This window comes from Musca autumnalis, unplaced genomic scaffold, assembly GCF_047663935.1.
Source record: "Musca autumnalis isolate F117 unplaced genomic scaffold, ASM4766393v1 scaffold_2, whole genome shotgun sequence".
NCBI classification, from domain to species: Eukaryota; Metazoa; Arthropoda; class Insecta; order Diptera; family Muscidae; genus Musca; species Musca autumnalis.
Window position 1 is genome coordinate 207,611,955 of NW_027411755.1, and position 6,620 is coordinate 207,618,574.

Here is a 6,620-nt window from a genome sequence, read left to right on the forward strand (position 1 = left end):
AATATATTTTCCCAAAATTTCATCCACCTACGTCAATCCGTTCGGACGCTAGAGTGATTTCCACAGACGGACGGACATGGCTATATCGATGTAGAATTGCACGCTGATCAAGAATATATATACTTTGTGGGGTCTACAATGATTATTTCGAGTAGTTACAAACGTAGTGACAAACTTAGTATACCCCCATCCTATGGTAGAGGGTATAAAAATGTTATCGTAGTAAAAAGTAGTACCTTCTTCAGATAGTAAAAGAACACATGTAATAATGGCCCTAAAACTTAAAAAAGTTAGGAAAAACACATAATTTCAAGTGTACACGGTTTCATGTGTTTGTAAATTTTGCTTATTTGCAATATTCGTACTGAAACTAACAGTCCGTTTTATTTTCCTTTTTTTATTTTTATCAAAATGTCAGTGAAATTACTCTTTGTGTGGACTGGGACTAATGCTTGGTGTACATTTACGAAATCCACTCGATTTCAACTGTCAATTGCTTTGTGTATACGTCAAATGAATACTCATCTGAAATCCATTGGATTTCATTCGACGTTTAAGTAATGTAATTGACAGTTGCATTCGAGTGGATTTCGTAAATGTAATCCAAGCATAACCTAAAAATAATAATGAATTTTCCATCAAATAAAGAAGCCACTCAACTATTTTTTCTAATTATACTAAATGCATTATCCGTAGAAATTTCTACCAAATGACTACACGGAAGGCTATAGCACTCTGAAACTTGGTTTAGACTTTACACTTATACGATGATTAAGGGCATTATATCAATTTATTAGACACTAGCAAATGCCCGCTACTTCGTATGCGGAAAGGGAATAAAAAGTATATGAACAATATTTAATATGGAAGAGATGAACACTGGCGATTCTGTTGTACTAAAACCTATTTTAAATATCAACATTTAATCGATTTAATTCCTTTTAATACTGTACACTGTAGTTAGAATTTCCCAAAAAAAATATCTGCCGTATCGCACCCCTACCATATTTTTTATTTCGAATTACCAAAACAACGACCTCATATCACATACATACACCAACAGCGACTCATATTGCTAATTTCAGACTTGACTTCTGGTTTTACCCCTTCACTAACACAGCATTTCCTCCCAGTACGAATTTCCAAACACTAAACTTTATCTCACATCTTCACAACAATTCAAAGTTCTAGCTTCAGCGGTTTCGCCAAGAACCCGAAAATTCTACGAATGCCGAAAATTCTACGAACCTAATTTTCGGCATTCAAAATGGCATTCAAAAAAAAATGTTTGAAAATATACTTCACATTTGACTACATAATACCAGTACATTATTTAGAAACGCCTTCGCGTCAATAGAACAATATTCAGTTCAATTTTTCAATCTCCGAACTTTATCTCAAATATCAGAATAATCTTCTTAGCAAATATTTTTCCATTTCGTAGTTTTTTGTCCAAATTATATAATCCAAGCTTTGTTCCTACACCCAACCCCAAATTTAGTACCATTTAGTACTTTTCGTTCCCCTACAGTATGTATTTCTCACTTTAACCGTTTACACAATACCAAAATGGTTTTGGTACCAACATGTTACCAAACTTTTGGTACACATATGTAGGTAAACGTTTTAAAAATTACTCCCTAATATTCAACATAAATACCAACAGTAATCTTAATTCTAAATTTCAGGATTCCAGCTCTATCCGTTCACCCAAATCAAAAGTGTACTAAATTTAGTACGTTTCGTGTGCTTATAGTTAGAATTTCCAAAAACTTTTCTTTGTTACTTTCCATTTGTGACCCTCATTCCAAATTTCAGGATTCCAACTCAATCCGTTCACCCAATTTCAAATTGTACTAAATTTAGTACCATTTAGAACTTTTCGTGCACTTATAATTCGAATTTCCAAAAACCTTTCTTTCTTACTCTTCACCAGTGACCCTAATTTCAAATTTCAGGATTCTAGCTCCATCCGTTCACCCAAATCCAAATTGTACTAAATTTAGTACCATTTAGTACTTTTCGTGCACTTTTAAAAAACGTTCTTTGTTACTCTCCATCAGTGACCCTCATTACAAATATCAGGATTCCAGCTCAATCCGTTCACCCAAATCCAAATTGTACTAAATTTAGTACCATTTAGAACTTTTCGTGCACTTATAATTCGAATTTCCAAAAACCTTTCTTTCTTACTCTTCACCAGTGACCCTAATTTCAAATTTCAGGATTCTAGCTCCATCCGTTCACACAAATCCAAATTGTACTAAATTTAGTACCATTTAGTACTTTTCGTGCACTTTTAAAAAACGTTCTTTGTTACTCTCCATCAGTGACCCTCATTACAAATATCAGGATTCCAGCTCAATCCGTTCACCCAAATCCAAATTGTACTAAATTTAGTACCATTTAGAACTTTTCGTGCACTTATAATTCGAATTTCCAAAAACCTTTCTTTCTTACTCTCCACCAGTGACCCTAATTTAAAATTTCAGGATTCTAGCTCCATCCGTTCACCTAAATCCAAATTGTACTAAATTTAGTACCATTTAGTACTTTTCGTACCCTTAGAGTTCGAATTTCCAAAAACCTTTCATTGTTACTCTTCATCAGAGATCCTCATTCCAAATTTCAGGATTCCAGCTCTATCCGTTCACCCAAATCGGAATTGTACTAAATTTAGTACCATTTAATACTTTGCGTGCACTTATGGTTCGAATTTCCAAAAACCTTTCTTTTTTACTCTCCATCAGTGACCTTCATTCCAAATTTCAGGATTCCAGCTCTATCCGTTCACCCAAATCGGAATTGTACTAAATTTAGTACCATTTAATACTTTGCGTGCACTTATGGTTCGAATTTCCAAAAACCTTTCTTTTTTACTCTCCATCAGTGACCTTCATTCCAAATTTCAGGATTCCAGCTCTATTCGTTCACCCAAACCCAAATTGTACTAAATTTAGTACCATTTAGTACTTTTCGTACCTTTATAGTTCGAATTTACAAAAACCTTTCATTGTTACTCTTCATCAGTGACCCTCATTCCAAATGCCTGTATTCCAGCTCAATCCGTTCATCCAAATCAAAATTGTACTAAATTTAGTACCATTTAGTACTTTTCGTACCCTTACAGCTCGAATTTCCAAAAACCTTTCATTCTTACTCTTCATCAGTGACCCTCATTCCAAATGCCTGTATTCCAGCTCTATCCGTTCACATAATACCAAATGGTACTAAATTTGGTAACTTTTAGTACTTTTCGTACACTTATAGTCCGAATTTCCAAAAACCCTTTGGTATACCTTTCTATCTTTTCATCAGCGACCCTCATTCCAAATTTCAGAATTCTAGCTCTTCGCGTTTGGCTAATACTAATGGTACCATATTTAGTACCTTTTGGTACTTTTCGTACCGTTCTAGTACGAATTTCCAAAAACCAAGCCTTATCTGTCACCTTCGGACCAAGAGTGACCCTCACCCAAAATTTCATGATTCTAGCTTCAGCCGTTTCGTCTGGGCGTTGATGAATCAATCAGTCAATCAGTCAGTCAGTCAGTGAATCAGTCACTCTACTCTTTTATTAATATAGATATATTGTGTGAAAATGGTAACTACAATCCACAGGATTTGCTAAACCAAGCATAGTTTAAACGGGATATAATGTAGATACCTTCACTTTATGAGAAGGGTCTTGAGTGTAGTTGTTATGCGGATCAAACTGTCTGACTACCATTACTGGTTTTTACCACGCAAATATCACTTAAAAACAAACTAATAAAAAAGTGCCGCATGTTACTTTTTATACCCTCAGCCTTTAGGCTAAAGAGGGTATTTACACTTTGATACGACCAAAAATGTGCCTCATCGAAATAATGGTTTTAGACCCCAAGTATGTTTGTACGATATCCGTTTCAGACAATTTTGAGTAGATCTAGCAATGTCCGTCCGTCTGTCTGTCGGTCTGTCTGGCTGGCTGGTGCGCACGATAACTCTCGAACGGATTAATTGATCCGATTCAAATTTTGGGTATCGAAATATTTTGTCCAGATTCGATTTAAGTTCGAAGATGGGCCATATAGGTCCACTCCTTCAGGTACCTCCCCCACAAATGTTCAAAAATTGTTGCAAAACTTGTGCTCACGATAACTCTTGTAGGGAATAACCGATTTGGTCCATACTTTGCACATCGTGTAATTTCTACCAAACTTAGATTAGGTTCCAATATGGACTCAATCGGTCCACTCCTTCGGGCACCTCCCACACAAAAGTTCGGAAAAGTTCAGTTTAGGACCTGGTCTCGAATCGCTTTGATTTTTGTTTACGCAAGTTGTATTCGCTGTCCTCTATACGACGCTGTAAGTTTCATTAGGGGCAAGTCCATACTTCCTGAGAAAATAGCCTGAAAGTTACAAAAATCCCTATGACACCGTGTGTAGTGGTTGCAGCGTAAGATAACTCTCGAACGGATCTGCCGATTCGGTCCAAAATTTGGCTTTCGTAATATTTTGTCCAAACTTAGTTCAAGTTCAAAGATGGATTATATCGGTCCACTCCTTCCGGTACCTCCCCCACAGAAGTTCGAAAATGTCCGGAAAATTTGTGCGTACGATAACTCTTGAAGGGAGTAACCGATTTGGTCCATACTTTGCACATTATGAAATTCCTACCAGACTTAGATGAGGTTCCAATATGGACTCAATCGGTAAACTCCTTCGAGTACCTCCCACACAAAATTTCGGTAAAGTTCCGTTTAGGACCTGCTCTCGAATCGCCTTGGTTTTTGTTGTAACATCTTGTATTCACTGTCCCCTATACGAAGTTACAAGTTTCCTCAGGGGCAAGTCCATACTTCCTGACAAAATAGCCTGAAAGTTGAAAAACAAACCCTATGACACCATGTTTATGGGTGGAAGCGCAAGATAATTCTCGAACGGAAATGACAATTCCGGCCAAAAATTTGGCCTTCGTAATATTGTTTCCAAACTTAGTTTAAGTTCGTAGATAAGCCATATCGGTCCACTCCTTCAGGTACCTACCCCACAAAGTTCAAAAATATTCGGAAAAATTGTGCGCACGATAACTCTTGATGGGATTGACCGATTTGGTCCATACTTTACACATTCTCATAATATCTACCAGATATAGATCAGGTTCCAATATGGACTATATTTGTCCGCTCCATCCCGTACCTCCCACACGAAATTTTGGATAAGTTCACTTTAAGACCTGCTATTGAATCACTTTGATTTTTGTTGAAGCAACTTACATTTGCTGCCTCAATTACGATGGTAAAAGTTGTTTCAGGGGCAAGTCCATACTTCTTGAGAAAACAGCCTGAAGGGTGTAAAAACCCCCTATGGCACCCCCATGGTCTATGTCGGTCCATTCCGTTAAGTACTTTTTCCGCAAAATTTTTGAACTTTAATCCTTTAATCAACATTTTTGTCGGTTCATACGATCAAAATTTTTAAACCCCCTACATACATAAGTATTTTGTGAAAAAAGTGTTTCAATTTGCACAGGCTGAGGGTATATCTCTGTCGGCAAAGCCGATTGATACTTTTTTACTTGTTTTACATTTTTTTTTTGTAAGTATAAGCGCTATTGTTTCAAAAATATGTTTGTAAATACGTGAAATTATTTAAATTATTGATTTTTTTGAAATGGAAAAGACGATTTTAGACATTTTTGCTGATATACCCTCGTTAGCATAAATGCTGAGGGTATAAATATGAAATGTAAAATGTCAAATATAATTTTTTTTTAATATCCAAGGTTCTGACTCTATTGATCTCGTCATAATCAATAATACATTGGTTCATTTATCGAAAACGACAATGTGCGTAATGTAATTTAATACAAAGTTGTTTAATGTTCCTCAAATCAATTTCAATTAAAAAGACAGACAACTAGTCAGACAATTTGATTATCATATAAACAACAAGTTTTTTTTTTATATTTTATTTGCACCCATTTTGCAAATGCAATTCAAATTCAATGAAATGGGATCGTATGCGGAACCTCGTAATATATTTATGCCTACTTATAATCAGCTAATGTTAATTAGTTAACATTTTATTGATACGTTGTACATACACATGTATTGACATAAATATTGCTTTTTAATAACACACTATGATGCATTTAAATATCAATGAACATACATACTCAGGTAAGTATGTTTAATAACAAAAAAAAAACAAGTTCAATAGTTAAACAAAATGTAAACTAAAACAAATCTTAACAACACTATAGACACTATATGTATGTAAAATAAAATCTATGTAAACACAAGTGATATCAATTAACAACAATGTGATTGGCAATAATAACAATTTACAAATTAGTCGACCGTGTTTAGGGTCGACAATGTGGCATCGCTACACCAGTACAAATTTATTAAAAAAATATTTTGTGTATGCTCAAACTTACCAACAATAATTATTATTACAATCATTTATATAAAAACGTCACAATTTTTACGAACTTTACGTTCTCATTACTATTAATGTAATATGTAACTCATTATATGGCAACGCTCTTTCGAAGCCCCACAAACTTTAGTCTGTGTCTGCATTCTGTGTGACGTACTACGACAAACCTGTGCCACAATAAACTTGACA